This window comes from Antechinus flavipes, chromosome 1, assembly GCF_016432865.1.
Source record: "Antechinus flavipes isolate AdamAnt ecotype Samford, QLD, Australia chromosome 1, AdamAnt_v2, whole genome shotgun sequence".
Lineage (NCBI taxonomy): Eukaryota > Metazoa > Chordata > Mammalia > Dasyuromorphia > Dasyuridae > Antechinus > Antechinus flavipes.
In genome coordinates, this window is record NC_067398.1 from 697,787,098 (window position 1) to 697,806,233 (window position 19,136).

The 19,136-nt window shown below is 37.6% G+C and overlaps 1 protein-coding gene across 2 annotated transcripts in view; it reads left to right on the forward strand.

Moving 5' to 3' along the window:
- The window catches only part of RPH3A (rabphilin 3A), a 347,889-nt gene that overhangs the window by 120,310 nt on the left and 208,443 nt on the right, over nt 1-19,136 (forward strand). The window contains exon 1 of one of the 2 annotated variants that reach the window (XM_051972821.1): nt 8,787-8,805. The exons of the other annotated variant lie outside the window; for it this stretch is intronic. The gene's annotated coding sequence lies outside the window, so the exon portion shown is untranslated. Of the gene's footprint in view, nt 1-8,786; nt 8,806-19,136 lie in introns of those variants that run through there. 2 annotated transcript variants of the gene reach the window in all.

Genomic DNA, 19,136 nt, shown 5'->3' on the forward strand with positions numbered 1-19,136 from the left:
TTGCCAATTAGCAAGAGATAAGCTAAAGAGTGTCCTTGAGTTCATGTTCTCAGTTTCCCTTGCTGCAGAATAAAAAAGCTTTGGCAGAAAACTGCTATTTGTTCTTCTAACTATGCATTGAAGGAACTGGAAATGTTTAGCCTGGAACTGAGAGGTTTTAGAACGGGATATGGTAGATATTTGTAGAGTGGAAAGAGGTTTTAGAGATCATCCTTGCTCCTTGGACTGTACACTGGTCTGTTCTGTACCATGCTTTGTTTGGCTCTTAGTGACTCAGATTCTTCTATAGAATGGATATAATAATCCCTGCCTCCCTCATAAGGAGTGCTTTGGAAAGAGTGAAATATTATTCAAGAGAAGAATGGGTTGCCTTGGGCAGAAGTGTATCCACCCTCACTGGAGAATCCAAGTGCAGACTGGTTGACCATTTGTTGTACAGGGGATTATTTTGATCAGCTACTATGTGGCCTCTAAGGCACCAGTGTGGTAGAGTGGAACTGGATTTGGAGTCCAGATCTTTTGCTTCCCAGTTATGAGTAAGTCACTTCCCTCTATTCCCAACTTCGGTTTTCTCCTCTGTGAAATGAATATGTTGGACCAGATGATCTCTGAAGTTCTTTATAGCTCAAAATCCCATGATTCTGTCTCTTCTAGTACTTTCATCTTGATCTCCATGTATTTGAAACCATTAAAATTCTGAGGTTCTGGATTTCTCCAGTTCTCTTAAGAGTGAATGTTGCCAATATTAAAATTATTTTCAAAAACCTGGGGAAATGCCATACCTCCTAGGAAAAAACCTTCTGGATTCAGGTGGAGAATTGAGGGGGGGGCGGAAAGCAAGGGGGCATCCAGCCCTAGATTGCTTTTATTGTTTTAGTAGGACTGAGAGAATGGGGATTTAGCTTCAAGAAACCATGAGAAAAAACAAGGTCTGAACACAGAGAAGAGATCAGAATAGAATTCAGGGAATTAGTTGTGTGTGGAGGTATAATCTGATTAACTTTCAGGAAGAGGATCTGATTTTATGACCAGGAAGAGAATTTGGATATAGTCAATCCAATTCTCATTTTATATATGGAAAAATGGAGGCTTGGGTTAGAAGGTTAGAAAATCTATGTAGGTTGCTAGGTGAAACAGTGAGTAGAAGACTGGGCCAGGAGTCAAGTAGACCTTTGGATTCAAATTTAGGCTCAGATGCTGTGTGATCCTGAGCAAATTATTTAACTTCTTTTTGCCTCATTTTTCCTATCTGTAAAATGAGGATAATAATAGCACCTACCTAGCAAAGAATTGGAAAAGGAGTGGATGCCCACCGATTGGGGAATGGCTGAACAAGCTGTGATACATGAAGGTAGTGGAATATTATTGTTCTATAAAAATGATGGATAAGCTTCTTATAGAAAAGCCTGGAAAGATTTACATGAACTGATGCTGAACAAAACAAGCAGAACCAGGAATACACTGTACACAAATAACAACAAGAATCTGTGATCTATGACAGGCTTGGTTCTTCTCAGCAGTTCAGTGATCCGAAGCAATCCCAATAGACTTTGGACAGAAAGTGCCATCTGCACTGAGAAAAAGATCTAAGGAGACTGAATGTAAATCAACACATGCTATGTTCACTTCTTTTTTCTATTTTTTTAAAAATCTCTCCCAGGGTTTTTCCCTTGTGCTCTGATTTTGCTCTCCCAATATGATTCATAAAGTAATGGGTTGTAAAAATAAATAAACTTAAAAAAAATAATAGTACCCACCTCAAAGGTAAGTTGTTTTGGGGATTAAATGTGATAATGTTTGAAAAGCACTTTGCAAACCTTAAGATGCTATATAAATATTAAATACTAGTATTATCCAAGGTCACATAGTACCAAGTTGCAGAACTGTGGCTGAAATCCCTATTCTCTGACTCTCTTCACCATATTGTTGTTTCTTTCTGCTTAGAGAAGTTGCAAAGGTTTCCAGAGACTTGTACTGGTATCCTCAAATATGCTGTGAAATTAATTGAAAAGGAAAGGAAATTTTTAAACCCGTAGGGAGAAAAACAGGGGTCCAGAGTCTTCAGGGTCTCTTAAATTTTTTTATAAGCCTCCAGGGTGATTTGGAATGGAATTCAGTCCCAGTCTTCATTACTGCCTTGGTAAAGCTGAAAAGTTCCTTGCAGATAATGATGACATTAAATGCCTTAGGGGCCAGGGCTTGGTGGTATGTTGTGGTACTGCCAATCAGACTTAGAATTTCACATGGAGGGCCATCAGATGTCATTGCTTTGCCAATGGAAGTTAATTGCTTTTTGGATAGGTGCCTACAGAGTCCGCGATGGCAAATGACAGCTTGAATTTGAGATGTTGGTGATGAAAATTCTGGGGTAGTTGGATGAATGAGAGACCACAATGGAGATAGTCAGACCGGTGATCTTAGAGGATCAAATGAGATAATAATTGTACAGTTTTTAGCACAATGCCTGTAGGGCACAAAGTAAGTGCTATATAAATGTTAGTTATCATCATCATCGCCATCATCATCACCCTCACTGAGCTTTACTGTATGTTAACAGGAGCTGAAAAGGAACTTTAGTCCAACCTCTTCATCTTATAGAGGAAGAAACTGAGGCTCAGAAAAATGAAAGGGCTTACTCAGAGCCACTTTGCTAATATTAGACTTTTCCATCACAAGATCCTAACTTTTGAACTGGACAAGACTTCAGTCCATCCTCATTGTACAGATGGGGAAAATAAGTGAGAAAAATAAAGCAATTTGGCCAAGATCATCTGGGCTAGAGCTGAGATCTGAACTGAGAGCTTCTGACTTTATATCCAATATCATTTTAGTACCTGTGACTTCATTGAATTTCTCCAGAACAACCATGAAGTTGATGGACTAACTCAACCAGAAGTAGTCACTTAATATTCCTAGATTTCAGTTTCAAATGAATAAAATGAATAGGTTGAACTAGATTATGTCTAAGGTCCTTTCTAGTTCTAGATTTTAGGGTCCTTTAATCTTGAAATACTTTAACTTCTCTGGGCCTCAGTTTCCCTAGCTGTAAAATTAGAAGGTTAGGGCAGCTAGGGAGCATCACAGTGCAGAAAGTGCTTGACCTGGGGTCAGGAAGACTTCTCTTCCTGAATTCAAATCCTGCCTCAATTTGTATCAATTTGGAATACTCAATTGAGTATTCCAATGGCCTCCATCAAATTTCTCCCTATTCCAATCTCCATGCAGGTGAAGGATACAAGTAGACTTTGCACAAAAGAATTTTCTTACAGATCTGACCGTGTCCTTCCTCTTTTTAATATACCACAATGGCTCTCAATTCTGTACAAAATCAAATACACTCTCCTCTGTTCTTGTTTTTAAAAATATGTGCATTTTCTATGCATTGTGATAACATACATTTCCAGCTTCATCACACATAAAATCCTTTCACAGCACATGACAGCCAAAACGGCCTTCTCTTGGTTCTTCGGGTTAGTGGGAACTTGGGTTAATCTCTGGGAATAATTGTGGTTATTGTGGCCACAGCTGATCTGCCCTCTGCTTCTTAGCTTAGTCTGCTTGGAATATTATTTAAATTATAAAAGGCTTAGGGAGCAATGAAGGATTTGAAGGAGAAGGTTGTCAGAAATATTTTCCTGAGCTCAAATGGCCTGTGGGTCACTTCTTTCAATTCTGGCTCACTGACTGCAAAAAGGAAAATTATGTTTTATAGTTTTCACTCATGTATAATGTATTTTAAAATTTCAATTATTAAAGTAGTTTTAATTGAATTTTATGTTGCAGACTGCCTATTCTGAGATTTTTTGAGGAGAAAAAACCCCAAACATAGAACCTACTGAACCGAGCCACATTTAAGCTTAGCTCACACTACTTCCCTACTGCTGCCTATTGCCTATTTCCGCACTTTTGCGTGAAATGTATTCTCTCCTCACCTCTGCCTCATAGATTTCCCATCTTTCTAGATACAGTTCAAGGACCACCTCCTATACAAAGTTTTTCCTCACAATAATGATAACTAGCATTCATATAGCACTTCATGGTTTATAAAGTGCCTTACAAATTTTATCTCATTTAATCCTCACAACAATCCAGGAAGATAGGTGCTATTATTATTCCCATTTTATAGTTGGTAAAATTGAGGCAAACAACACATAAATTATTTTTCCAAGATTGCATGGCTATGAACTTTCTGAAGCAAGATTTGAACTCACGCTTTCCTGATTCCAGGCACATTATTTTGACATCTAGCTGCCTTAATTTATATTCCTCCCAATATTACCTTGCATCTATTTTTCATTTCTTCTCTATCTATTCATATAGGTACAGGTTGTTTCATTTAATAAAATGGAAGTTCCTTGAAGTCAAGGAAGGTTTCACTTTTGTTCTTATAGTCTCATAAAGCACACAGTAGGCATTCAATAAGTGCTTGTTGATTGAAGGAGAAAATTGCTCAGTATTTGAAAGAATGAAGAATGTATGTTGAAACCATTCTATAATCCAATTTCCGTAGCAGAATGACTTATTCCTCCCAATATGTGTTTGTTGACAGATTAAGGTAATTGCAGAATGGAGCCAGCTTTGCTCATATTATATGTTTAATTGTGCTGAGAGCAGTTTATATTTCTCTTGTGCCTTTCAAACCAGAGGATCGTTATATGCTTGGGTAATCAAATGGGGATGTTTGGGATTTCATAAAAAAATCATTCTCTGAGAAAAGGGCATTATAGATAGAAAATGGAAACATTAAGGGGAAAATAGAACATAAAGAGAAATTAGAATATCCCAAAGCTATTTTTGTAGAAGAAACTGACTTGCCAAGCTCTGATATATACATGTATAAAATTTAAAAGGGATAAATGTAAAATCTTCTGCTTTGGTTCAAAAAATCAATCTTACATCCAGAGGAAGGCTACCAGAATATTGAATGACATTGAGATGATGCTTAAGAAGATCTGTTTCCTGGTGATTTGGGAATGAAAAAAAATAGGAGGGATGGGATAGATATCTTTTTAAAAGTCTCTCTTGGAGAGAGATTAGACTGGTTCTTGTTAAGGTGGTTGGTTGGGGAAAATCTTCCCTAAGAACTAGATAAAAATTAAATGATGCTTTCTTGGGAGGGTGTTAGTTTTCTCCTGTTGGAGGTCATTGAGTAGGGGATGAAGGACCACTTGAGGATTTTGTGGAGGCCATTATTTTTTTCTTTAAAAATTGTTAACAATAGCTTTTTATTTTCAAAACACATGCAAAGATAGTGCTCAATATTTATCCTTGTATAACCTTGTATTCCACATTTTCTCCTTCCCTCTGTCCCATTCTCTCCCTTAGACAGTAAGTAATTCAATATATGTTAAACATGTACAATTCTTTGCAACACATTTCCTCAATTATCAGGCTGCATAAAAAGTCACATCAAAAAGGAAAAAAAAAGAGAAAAAATCAAAAGAACAACAAAAAGGTGAAAATATTATATTGTGATCCATATTCAGTCCCCACAATGCTCTTTCTGAATGCAGATGGCTCTCTCCATCACAAGTCTATCAGAATTAACCTGAATCACCTCATTGTTGAAAAGAGCCGCGTCTATCAGATTGATCATTGCATAATCTTGTTGTTGCTGTGTACAATGTTCTCCTGGTTCTAGATACTTTACTTAACATCAGTTCTTCTAAGTCTCCCCAGGCCTTTCTGAAATCATCCTGCTTATTGTTTCTTATAAAGCAATAATATTCATAACATTCATATACCATAACTTATTCAGTCGTTCCCCGACTGATGGGCATCCACTCAGTTTCCAATTCCTTGCCACTACAAAAAGGGCTGCTGCAAACATTTTTGCACATGTGAGTCTTTTCTCACTTTTTATGACTTTTTTTTTTTGGATACAGACCTAGTAGAGACACTGCTAGAGCAAAGGTTATGCACAGTTTGAAAGCCCTTTGGGCATAGTTCCAAATTGCTCTCCAGAATGGTTGGATCAGTTCACAACTCCACCAACAAAGCATTAGTCTTCAATTTCCCCTCATCTGGAGGCAATTATTTTGAGGAATATGTTGAACTATTCCCTCAAACTCTGAAATTCAGTACAAAGGAGCCTTCAATTCTCTTTGGGGTGGGCAGCTCTCTGTATGACTCTGAATTATCGTTAAGTCATTGATGAACATGGGTGGAAGAAATTTCCATGTTAAGGAGTCCCTCAGGATACACAAGTCTGGGTTAAAAATAAATATGTCGGTTATTATTTTCAATGGAGATATTTTAGAAAGGCAGATTTTGGCTTAATTTAAGGAAGAGTTCCTAGCAAGAATTTTTTTTTTTAACATGGAATGGACTGCTTCAGGAGGTGGTGAGTGATTGATCCCTTGTGATCCTTAAGCTTGGTTGGATGAATGACTTCTTGTTGGAAACTCTATGTATGGGAGTTTTTTTTTTTTTATAAATTTTATTTTATTTAATAATAACTTCACATTGACAGAATCCATGCCAGGATAATTTCTACACGACATTATCCCTTGCAATCACTTATGTTTCGTTTTTTCCCCTCCCTCCCTCCTCCCCCCCCCCCCCAGGATGGCAAGCAGTCCTATATATGCTAAACATGTTGCAGTATATCCTAGATACAATACATATTTGCAGAACCGAACAGTTCTCTTGTTGCACAGGGAGAATTGGATTCAGAAGGTAATAACTCGGGAAGAAAATCAAAAATGCAAATAGTTCACATTCATTTCCCAGTATTCCTTCTTTGGGTGTAGCTGTTTCTGTCCATCATTTCTCCAATGAAACTCAGTTAAGTCTCTTTGTCAGAGAAATCCACTTCCATCAGAATACATCCTCATACAATATCATTGTCGAAGTGTATAATGATCTCCTGGTTCTGCTCATCTCACTTAGCATCAGTCCATGTAGGTCTCTCCAAGCCTCTCTGTATTCATCCTGCTGGTCATTCCTTACAGAGCAATAATATTCCATAACATTCATATACCACAATTTACCCAGCCATTCTCCAATTGATGGGCATCCATTCATTTTCCAGTTTCTAGCCACTACAAACAGGGCTGCTACAAACATTTTGGCACATACAGGTCCCCTTCCCTTTTTTAGTATCTCTTTGGGGTATAAGCCCAATAGAAACACTGATGGATCAAAGGGTATGCACAGTTTGATAACTTTTTGGGCATAATTCCAGATTGCTCTCCAGAATGGCTGGATTCGTTCACAACTCCACCAACAATGCATCAGTGTCCCTGTTTTCCCGCATCCCCTCCAACATTCATCATTATTATTTCCTGTCATCTTAGCCAATCTGACAGGTGTGTAGTGATATCTCAGAGTTGTCTTAATTTGCATTTCTCTGATCAATAGTGATTTGGAACACTCTTTCATGTGAGTGGTAATAGTTTCAATTTCTTCATCTGAAAATTGTCTGTTCATATCCTTTGACCATTTATCAATTGGAGAATGGCTTGATTTTTTATAAATTTGAGTCAGTTCTCTATATATTTTGGAAATGAGGCCTTTATCAGAACCTTTAATTGTAAAGATGTTTTCCCAGTTTGTTACTTCCCTACTAATCTTGTTTGCATTCGTTCTGTTTGTACAAAGGCTTTTTAATTTGATATAATCAAAATTTTCTATTTTGTGATCGGTAATGGTCTCTAGTTCATCTTTGGTCACAAATTTCTTTCTCCTCCACAAGTCTGAGAGATAAACTATCCTATGTTCCTCTAATTTATTTATAATCTCGTTCTTTATGCCTAGGTCATGGACCCATTTTGATCTTATCTTGGTATGTGGTGTTAAGTGTGGGTCCTTGCCTAATTTCTGCCATACTAATTTCCAGTTATCCCAGCAGTTTTTATCAAATAATGAAATCTTATGGGAGTTTTTTTTTAACAAGTACAGCTGCACTTATAGATATCATCTATAGATATATACAGATATAGATGATATACAGATACACTTCTAGATACAGATATAGATGATATATTATATATACATGGTATTGTTTGTTCAGCTTGGAGATTCTGGAGTTATATAACTTCATTATAGCTGGTACTCTCATCTTTCTCTTCTCCAAATCTGGCTACGAAGGGGGTGCAGTGAAGAGAGCACTGGGTCTGGAGTCTGGAAGATCTGAGTTCAAATCCTGGCTCAGACCCTTAAATAGCTTTATGACCCTAGGCAAGTCACTTAATTCCTAATTGCCTCAGTTTCTTCAAATGTAAATTGGGGATGGCAATAGTACTTATTTTCAGAGTTATTATGAAGATCAAATCAGGAAGAGTTGAATTCAAATCCTGCCTTTGATATTTTCTACTTGTGTGACCCTGTCTTCCTCAGTTTCCTCAATTGTAAATTGGGGATAACAACAATAGTTATCTCCCAAGGTTGTTGAGAGGATCAAATGAGATCATACTTTTAAAGCATTTTTAATGCTTTGTCATTGTCATTGTCATTATCTTTCTTTCTTTCTTTTTCTTTTTCCTTAGGCAATTAGGGTTAAGTGACTTGCCCAGGGTCACACAGCTAGGACGTATTAAGTGTCTGAGACCACATTTGAACTCAGGTCCTTCTAACTTCAAGGCTCGTGCTCTCTCTACTGCAGCAGCTAGCTGCCCCTTATTGTTATTTTTCAGTTTTTTTTCAATCATGTCTTAACTCTTTATGACCCTGTTTGGGGTTTTCTTGACAAAGATACTGGAGTGGTTTGTAATTTCCTTTTCTGACTCATTTTCCAGAAGAGGAAACTGAATAAAACAGGATTAAATAACATGTCCAGAGTCACCCAGCTAGAAGGAATCTGAGGTAAGATTTGAATTCAAGTCCTTTTTTATTGTATTCATCCTTTATTCTTTCTTTTTTAAAATAACAGCCTTTTATTTTCAAAATATATGCAAAGATAGTTTTCAACATTCACTCTTGCAAAATCTTGTGTTCCAATTTTTTCTCCCTCCTTTCCCTCCACCTGTTTTTTTTTTCTGCCAAAGTTTTTTACCTTTTTTCTTGAAATACAAACCTAAAAACTGACTCTGGGATTTGGCTCAGGGAGAGTCAAAGATTCTCTCCCTCCCCTCTCCAAGTCCACCCTTGTCCTTTTCACTTCATAAACACTTATTCAGTCCTGCTTTTCTATGATGCTCATTTCCTATGAGTCCTAAAGCAAATCACTTTATTTTCACAGACCTTAATTTCCCCTTATATGAAATAAGAAGTTTTGATAAACTGGTTTCTGAGGTTCTTTTCTGTATTCAATCTAAAATCCCATACAAGACACCTTTATAGACATTGGGGATACAAACAACAATGACCGCTACTGGTCTCTGTTCTCTAAGAATTTATATTTTACTGGCAGTGTAAGAAGTATACAACATGAACACAGAAAATGACTATAGGGAAAAATATGTATATGTCCAAGGAAATAAAACTTACATAGAAAATAAATTGGAGATAATGGAAGACCCAGCCCTAGCATCTGAGGGGGATGGGGTTAAGATCACAAAAGACCTCATGGAGTCCTCCAGGTTAGAGCAGAAGGTCTCAACCCTTTCTTCCAAGCTACTGTTTTCAATGTACCACAAAATTAAGAGAATATTTTCCTGGCTTTTCTGTGTCAGAATCAGTCTTGCTTGCACAATCCTCTTTGTGCCCATTTTGCAGATGAGATAACTGAGGCTGGGGAGCAGAGGGGAAAAAGGGAGAATTATCTCATGGTCTTTTTGAAGATTCCTGGTCCTCACAACATAGCATTTTCACTCTCTCTATTGTTATTTGCTTATATTTTCTTTTCTTTTTCAGTTTTTCTTTTTCTTCTTTCTTGATCTGATTTTTTTCTTGTGTAGAAAGATAACTATAGAAATATGTGTACATATATTGGATTTAACTTGTATTTTAACATATTTAACATGTATTGGACTACCTGTCAGCTAGGGGAGGGAGTGGGGAGAAGGAGGGGAAAATTTTTTTTGTTTTGTATTTATTTTTTTTGTAGGGGCCAATGTTGAAAAAATGAATATGTTTTGTAAATAAAAAGCTTTTAAAATTTTTTTAAAAGAGAAAATTCCTGGTCCTGGAGTCCCTAACCTATTCCCTCAGGTCCTTGACTTTGGCCAGTTTTCTCCTAATAGATGTAAACCAGCTAGAAGGATTGGATGACCCTCTCCTAAGAGTAAAATTAAATTTCTTATTAAAAATTAAGTAGCTGTAGGTTCTGTATTCAGCCACCAGTCCCATTTCACTTGGTCCTTCTTGTTAAGAATTGGGTTCTGGGCAAATATATTATAATGCAACTCCTAAACCAAGGCATCTCTTGGACCTTGCAATGGAAGATCAAATCATCAGGACACTGTGGGGTCACAGGAGGCCCTCTTCTCCCAAAAACCCATGTGCAAAAATAATTACAATAATTTGGCCCCCAAAGCTATAAATTTGCTTTTCACCTAAGCACCAGTTCCCTAAGACAAATGTCAATATAACAGACTGTTTGCTAATTTTAGACTGCTTGCAGACTGTCTTGCAGATATTTCATTCATACTCAGTACAGGAGGGACTTTGGCATCTGTCTGTATCAAAATCAGGAATGAAAAATACTGACCACTGCCCCCTTAGGAGCCTAAACTCTAACCTAAACCTGTCTAGGAAATAGACATCATATTCTAATTAATCAAAACATACTTGTGAGTCATATGTCAATCATCGTTGATCAATTCAATTCCATTCAATTACTGCCTCTTACAATTATTACTTTCCTTAAAAGCCCAGAAGGCTTTTTTTTCTGGTATTCCAGTGCCTCCTCCACTGAAATGATCTTGTATTTATTTTGTCATCCAGTCACACTGACCTTCTTGCTGTTCCTTGAATATGATGTCCCATCTCCCAACTTCAAGTGTTTCCAATGGCTGTCTTCATGTCCACAATTTTTTCCTTACTCATCTCTACTTTCTGGTTTGCTGGGTTCCTTCAAGATTCAACTAAAATCCTTGCTTCTGCAAGAAACTTTTCCCAGATCTTCTTAGTCTTCTTAGCCCTTGTTCTAAAGCTAACATCAATTTAGGCTGCTTTCATCTTGTTTGTATGTAGTTGATTGCATATTGTGTCTGCCCATTAGATTGTGAGCTCCTTGAGGACTGGGTCCCTCTTTAGCTTTGCTTTTCATCCCCAGACTTTAGTATAGTGCCAGGCATATAGTAGGTACTTAACAAATGCTTGTTCATTAATTGGCTATAATTTTTAGTCTCATTCTGTTTGCTCTCAGAGGGCAGAATCAAGACATTGGATAGAAGCTACAAAGACCTCAATTTAGGATAAATGTCAGGACAAACCTGATCCCAGTATGGATACCTTGGAATGGCTTGGGACCCCCTAGCCAGACCTTAAGAAAAGATTGAATGGGGGAATCCCACTTCTCAGGGATGTTATAAAAGATTCTTGCCCATATTTTGTCTGGACTGGTTGGCCCTGGTTTCCATTTCTGTCTCTGAGTTCTTGCGAATTTCATCTAGACAGCCATGCTCCCAAAGACATCTTTCTTGTGGGAGATTTCCCCTCTACTTTATTTTCTATTTAAAAAAAATTCAGCCTGTATCCTGAATAAAGCAACATACAGAAGCATGTCCTGAAGTTCATATAACTTTCTTACTAATGGGACCAAATCCTAACTTTCTAGTTTAAATATCTAGCTAACTGGTCTTCTGAGTTCCAGCTCTCCCTGTTCAAGAAGACATGGAACATGTCTTTAACATATTGTCTCTCTTCAGGAATATACACAGAAAAACGAACAATTAGAGCTGGCCTTCTCCATAATAAATAAATTAAGCAAACTTATTTGAGAAATAGTGAGCTGCCCTCTCTAGAAACATGGGCAGAGACATTATGGAGGAGATTCCTGCATTGGGAAGAAGGTCAGGTCAGATTCAATTAATTTCATTTCTACAATATTCAGTATATATTTTTTAAATTATTAAGCATTTACTTTTCTTCTTCCCTCCTTTCCCCCCTATGGTGGCGGTGAGGAGAAAAACCCTTCTAATAAATAAATATGATTAGGTAAAACAAATTTTTTCATTGGTTACGTCCAAAAAAAAAGTGTTTTATTTTGTAAATCAGTCCATTATGTCTCTGTCAGAAGATGGACACTGGTGTTCTGGAATCATAGTTGATCATCTCAAGTTCTTAAATCTTTCAACATTCAACAGACATTTATTAAGCATTGACTGTTTTAAGATGTTACATTATGTCTTGAGGAAAAAATATTTAATACAATTCCTACACTCAAGAAGCTTACAGTTTAATCTGAGAAGAAATTTAAGGATGAGGATATATTATGTACAAAAATTAAATATATGATACAAAGTAATATATAGTAGGGGAAAAGTAGATGGTAAAAGTGATGCTAATTTGAAAAAATAAAAGAAATAGAGGAAACTATGTTCTTATTTTTGGAGGGGGAGACTACTTTTAACTTGGACTGGGGATTGGGACAGTTTTCATGGAGTAGCTGGCACCTAAGTGAGGCCTCAAAGGAAGGGAAAGGTTTTCTTTAAATGGACAGAAATGGAAGGCTGAATGTATTCCAAACTTGGAAGACTTTGTGGGTAAAGATATGGAGATGGGAGAGAGCAGGATGAATAGAAGAATAGTCTGGATGGCTTTATTTCTTCCATTGCAAAGTATCTAGGATTCTAAGATTTCAGAATTCTAAGGTTATAAGAATCTTAAACTTAGGATTCTATGGCTCTAGAATTCAAAGTTTATAGTTTCACCAGGTTTTGTAATTCTATATTTTTGGTTTTCTTATTTTAAGGATCTAGAATAGTTTGTGTTAGGGTTTAGGATTCTAAGACTCAAGAATTCTAAGATTATAGGATTTTTAGGTTCTAGAATCCTCTATTTCTAGAATGCTAAGGCACTAAGATTCTGATGATCAAGAACTAAAATGTTTATAGGCTCATTGGGTTCTATAGTTCTAGAATTCTATGTTTGTGATATTTCTAAACTTGGGGATTCTAAGGATCTAGAATACCAAGATTCTAGGATTAAAAGGAGATTGTGAGCTTCTAAAGTTCTAGAATCCAGTGATTCCAGAAGCCTACATTTTCAGGATTCCAGGATGATAGAGTTCTAAGATTCCAGGATTTTAAGGTTCTATTGTTGTAAGATCAGGGGTTTATTTTCAGGTCTTGGATTTTTTTTAGTAGGAACATTTCTGCTTAATTCTGCGTTCAGTTTGTATTTTTTCCATGCTCAGGGACCAAAGGATCAGACGTCTCAGCAGTGTTTATTTTAAGCTGAATGACACCAATTTGTTCAGCTGTCTACGCTAGACCACCGTAGGAGGGGGTTGGGAAAGAAGTTATATTACTATGAGCGATTTTCAAGAACCTTCGATGTTGTCTTCACAAGCTTGGGCTGGTTCCAGGCAACTGTGAGAATCAGGCCATCAGCTTTGCCATCAGTATTCTTGATACGTAGCCCATCGCACGTTGCTATGTTCTGTGGGATGGCTTTGGAATTAACAGCTGTGCATCTCCCTGGGAGTTGGGCTTTGATGTTGGAAAAAGTGTCCCTTTCCTTTGGGGATGGAGAGATCATCAGGATCCTCTGTAAGTACCCTGCAGGTTTATAAGCTCTCCTGGGGAGCTCAGCAAAGGCATTTAAATTTTTTCCAATGCCAAGCAGACACACGCTTCACTTTCATAAAAGGCTGTAATAAGCAACAAGCAACTGAAGTTGGTGGGGGTGTTGGTGGAGGGAGTGCAGATAGGAGAGTGAATAAATTAGATCAAAATATATTTCAGAGGTGAGGCAGGGAGGTGGAACTGCCAAAAAATGGAATTACCTTGTCTGAGATTGCCTGTCCAAGGTGACAGTGAGACGTTCCTGTCCCTGGGAACGAGAACTTGGAATCGCAACAACTCTGGAACTAAAAGGGATCTTTGAGAGAATAGGAACAGAGAACTAGAGGTGAAAGATACCTCAGTTATTCAGACCCATCTCCTCCTGAGGTCCAGAGAAGTTAAGGATCACTCAGTAAGTTAGTGGCAGTCAATCGAGTGGAATATAAGCTCTTTAAGGGCATAGATTGTTTTTTCATTTATATCTTTATGTCTGTCCCTAGCACCTAGGACAGTGCTTCGTATGTTGTAAGTTTTAATAAATGTTTATTGAATTATTGAATTGAAACGGGAAAATCCAGGTCTCCAGTCCTATCCTCTTTCTATGACATTTCAATGCCATTTCTGTAGGAACAACAAAGAGAATCATTTCTCTGTTTAGTGGGAGCACTCAAGGATCAGAGACTGAGGCAGAACAGGAGATCAGTCTAGAACATCCTCAGGAAGACATAAGTTTGAATCCTGTATCAGATACTTGCTAGCTGTATCATCCTGGACAAGTCAGTTAACCTATCTCAGTCTCAGTTTTCTCATCAGAAAAATGGAGACAATAATAGCATGGGTCTTAGAGAGTTGTGATAATGTTAAATAGTTTTCAAACCTTAATGATTCATATTTGATAGCTTTTTAAAATTAAGAGCCTTATTCTATGTCACTCCCATAAGCCTCCCCATCCAAGATTGAGTTCCTAGAATGAAGTAGACCTTAGAAGGCTTCTCTTTAAAAAGTCAGGGAAAGGCCTAGTTCTTGTATCTTATGAATCTGCTGTACAAAAATTTCTCTGATGCCAGAGGTTCTTAACCTTTTCTGTATCCTCACACAATCTGTTAATGCCTATGGATCCCTTCTTGGATGCATAAATATAATATACTTAGAATTATAAGGGAAAACAATTATATTTAAGTATAGTTCTTTTTTTTTCCTCCAAATGCATGGCTTTTAGCTTAAAACTTTATGCTCTAAATCCTTACTGAAGGTTTTAAAAACTCATTCATTTATCTATTTATTTAACTTTATCTTTCTACTTATTTATTTATCTATCTTTTTATTGAGAAGAGTAGGACAAATGACAAAAAGAAATAGGAAAAAAATGCTCTGTGACACTAATCTCGGCTCTGATTGCACATGATAAATACTTAGAAAAGGTTTCTTAGCTGAAAGAAATCAGTCTAGTACATAGTGGGTATTTATGTAATGGTTATTGATTAATTGGTTGATGGGAGAGTGAAATGGAAAGGCAGCTGCAGTGGAAATGCTAGCTATCTGGTTGGGGACATAAGCCAGACATTTGTATATATTTTATATAGAATGATCAGATCATAGATTTAGAGCTGAAAGGGTATTGAACCAACCCCCTTCATTTTACAGATGAGGAAACTGAGGCAGAGAGGTGAAATTGCCTAAGGTAATAATTAGTAAATATTTGAGGGAGGAATGGAATTTATGTCTTCCCCACACCCATTTCAGTTCTCTATCTACTATGCCCTACAGCTTCTTGTGTAAAAATATATGTATTTTACGTATATATACATATATATGTATATATAAACATATATACATATGTGTGTATGTATGTTTGTGTGTGCATGTATGAATGGGATATAAGCCTTCTAGAGCAGGAGCTACTTCCTTTTTTTGTATGTCTAGAAACTAGTGTACATAGTAGATATTTAATAAATAAATAAACATTTATTTATTAAAAAAATAAATGCTTGTTATGTTGGATCTATGTATTACTGTTGTGTCTCCCAACAGAATGTAAGCCTCTTGAGGGCAGGGCCTGTTTCTTTCCTATTTTTGTATCCTCAGCATCTAGCAAAGTAGGCATTTAATAAATATTCATTGATTGATGGTACCACATTATTTAGCCACTGTTGCAAAGGACTCTTGGTCAGGATCATTAGTGATTTTTCTCCATTTGAGACCAGCCTCATGCAAGTGGCTGGGTCTCCCTTCCATCTCTGTCTCCTACTTTCTTCCCCACCATGGGCATGTCTGGCCACCCCAAACCCCAGGGGCTGTGTACCAAAGATCAGGAAATGTCTCTGTGCATCTGAGGCCCCAGGTCCGGCTGCTTTCATGTCTCCATTTTATGTATCCCTTTAGTGGCAGAGGCTGAGTTGCTTTGACCACTAGAAAGCCTCTTGTTCGATGGCTTGATTGAATTTAACAGGAGAGAGAGGAGGAGGAGGACAAGAAGGGAGGGAGTGTTTCCTCACGAAGGAGATAGACGTGGCTTGAGTTGACTTTTTGGTTTGGTAATGATGCAAATATTTGAGCTGTTAAAACATTAAAGCCTCCTGATATTTCTATGCTGCATAAGGGGTGACCTTAATTGAGAGGGTAGCAAGTGTACGCTGAGTTAAAATTCAGGCTGAAGATTTGAAATCACCTGGCTCCTCCTTTCACCACTCACAGAGTAGCAATGTGGATAGAGTGCTGAACCTGGCAGCAGGAAATTAGTTCAAATCTTGCCTCAGCACTCACTATGTCACCTTAAGCAAATCACATAAACTCTGGGTCTCAGTTTCTTCCTTGATAAAATGGGGATAATAAAAGCACCTACCTCCCATGGATGTTGTGAGACTCAAATGAGATAATAATTGTAAAGCTCTTAACATGATTGGTATACAGTAGACACTTTGTAAATCTTAGACATGATGATGATAATGATGGATTCTTACACTAGAATGTAAGCTTCTTGAGGACAGGGATTATTTTGGTTTTGACTCTGTTTCCTTCTCCACCTAAACTGGCCTTCTCTGTGCTCATTGAACACATCCCTTCATATCTCATCTCCATACCTTAGCCCTAGCTTGTGTCCATACTTGGGATGCGTTCCACTCTGCCTTCAATTTCATAGAATCATTCTCTCCCTTCAAGACACAGCTTATGCTCCATCTTCTGTATGAAGCCTTTTCCTTACTCTTCCAACCACTGGTACCTTTCCCAGCTCTGATCTTTCTTGATCTAAGATACCTCCCAATTCTGACATTCCATATTCTAAGACCCCTTCCAGTTCTGACTTTCCATGATCCCATCCCATACATCCCAACTCAGATTTTCCATGTTCTTAGGTCCCTCCCAGTTCTGACTTTCCATGACCTAAGACACATCCTAACTCGGATTTTCCATGTTCTCAGGTCCCTTCCAGTTTTGACTTTCTATGATCTAAGGATCCTCCTAGCTCTGACATTCTATGCTCTAAAGTTCTTCCCAGATCTAACATTCTGTATTCTAAAGTGCCTCCAAATGCTGACTTTCTCTTCTCTAAAGGCCTTCTTAGGTCTTTGAAATTTTTTTGATTCTTCAGCACCAGAAAGGAAATCTTTTCCTTTATATAGCAGAACCTAGAAGAGGATTTTATATGAAACTGGGAATCTCCTTTTCTCCCACTTGCTTTTTAAAGAAGGTAATGTCACAATTACACATGTTACTTTTAAAATAGTCCTTCCTGTTCTGTACTTCCTTCTCTTTCCTTCTGTGCACTTAAAAAGTTTTTATGACTCTATTTTGGGGAGTATCATTATTTCTAATCCTTCTTTCACTCACCCCTGCCCCCAATTTAAAACCCAGAGAGGCAGAGAAACTCTTTGAACAGATAAATGTAGCTAAGCAAAAGGAATCTATTCAGTGGCCTCGTCTAGAAATGTGTGGCTCATTCTGCACCTTGAGCAGATCATCTTTTTCTCAGGAGGTGGGCAGCCTGCTTCATTGCCTCTGGAATCATGGCTGGTCATTACCTGGGACAGAGTTCATGAATTTTCCAAAGTTGCTTTTCTTTATAATGCCCTTGCCCTTACATAGATTATTTTCCTAATTTGGTTCTTCTCTCTCAGCCTTAGTTCCTGCTACTCAGGATCTTCTGAAATAGTCTTTCATAATTTTTAATGGAACAAATATATTCCATTAAATTTATATACCTAAGTTTGTTCAGCAATTCTCCATTTATTGGCTATCCCAGTTCTGATGTTCTGTTCTAAAATTTCCCCAAAACTTTGACATTCAGTATTCTAAGACCCTTCTCAGCTTTGACATTTCCTGTTCTAAAGTTGAAATCTCCTGTTCTAACTTGTTCTCTTCCAGCCCTGACATTCTCTAAGATTCCACCGCTTCTGATATTCCCTGTTCTAAGCATCCCCTCACTTCAGACATTCCCTGTTCTAAGGCCTTCCTACTCCTGATATTCCCTTTTCCAAGGCCCCCCCCCACTTTGGACAGTCCCTGTTCTAAGGCCTCTCCCAGTTCTGACACTCGATGTTTTTAATTCCCTTTGAGCCCTGACATTCTGATTTCTAATATTCTGTGCTCCAATATCTCTTGTAGCTTTCTAACACCGTGATTCATAGTACAAAGCAGCTCTTCAGAGCCCAAACACTATTTCAAAGGTAGGAGTCTATTCAGCTTGTGAATTTCCCCAACATTAAGCGGTATACACTATTTTTCCTGATAAAAATCAGTGATTTGTGAATACTGAATCCAGGCGTGGACAGGTTATATGACAATTAATTAAATCAGTAAATAAGTTATTATAATGCAAATCCCATTAACAGGAGAGAAATGGAAGATTAAATCTTTTAGCAATGAACTTAAAAATTAATGGGAGCAATCTTTTGAGGAAGGCCCTCTTTTCATCTCCTCAACAAGAATAATAGTTTGGTTAGAGAGAATGCCACCAGAAGAGAATAAATTAAGCCTTTAACTCTCCAAGGGTGGAAAATACATTTTTAAAGAAGCTTTCCATTTAGTGGAGCTGCTGTTTCTAGCCAACTGCATCCAGATGCCCATGTCTTCAGGAGTCTCTCAATGGGATGCTTTCTTCTCTGGTCTAATTTGTGATCCTGATTCTGGTATCTGGGTATGCAGAGTGGCAGATGAGGGATGAGAGCCCCTCCCTCCATTCTCATTGACAATGAAAGACTAGACTCTGGAGATGGGAAATGCTTTTCATCTTGCCAGAGAGAAGGGACACTGGGCTGGCTGGCAGCATCCTAGATGAATATGTATCAGGACCCGAGCCTAATTAAAAATGATAATAATCATTCATGTGGTCCTTTATGGCTCACCAAAGGCTTTCTCTATATTATCTCATTGAATAATAATAACACATGTTTTTAATAGCACTTTAAAGTTTAAAAAGTACTTTATACATATTATCTTCTTCAAGATTCTCAGAGCATTTAGACGAGACAATGGCCAGATCCCCAGCCTTGGTGTCGGGAAGATCTTCGTGCCACAGACACTTAT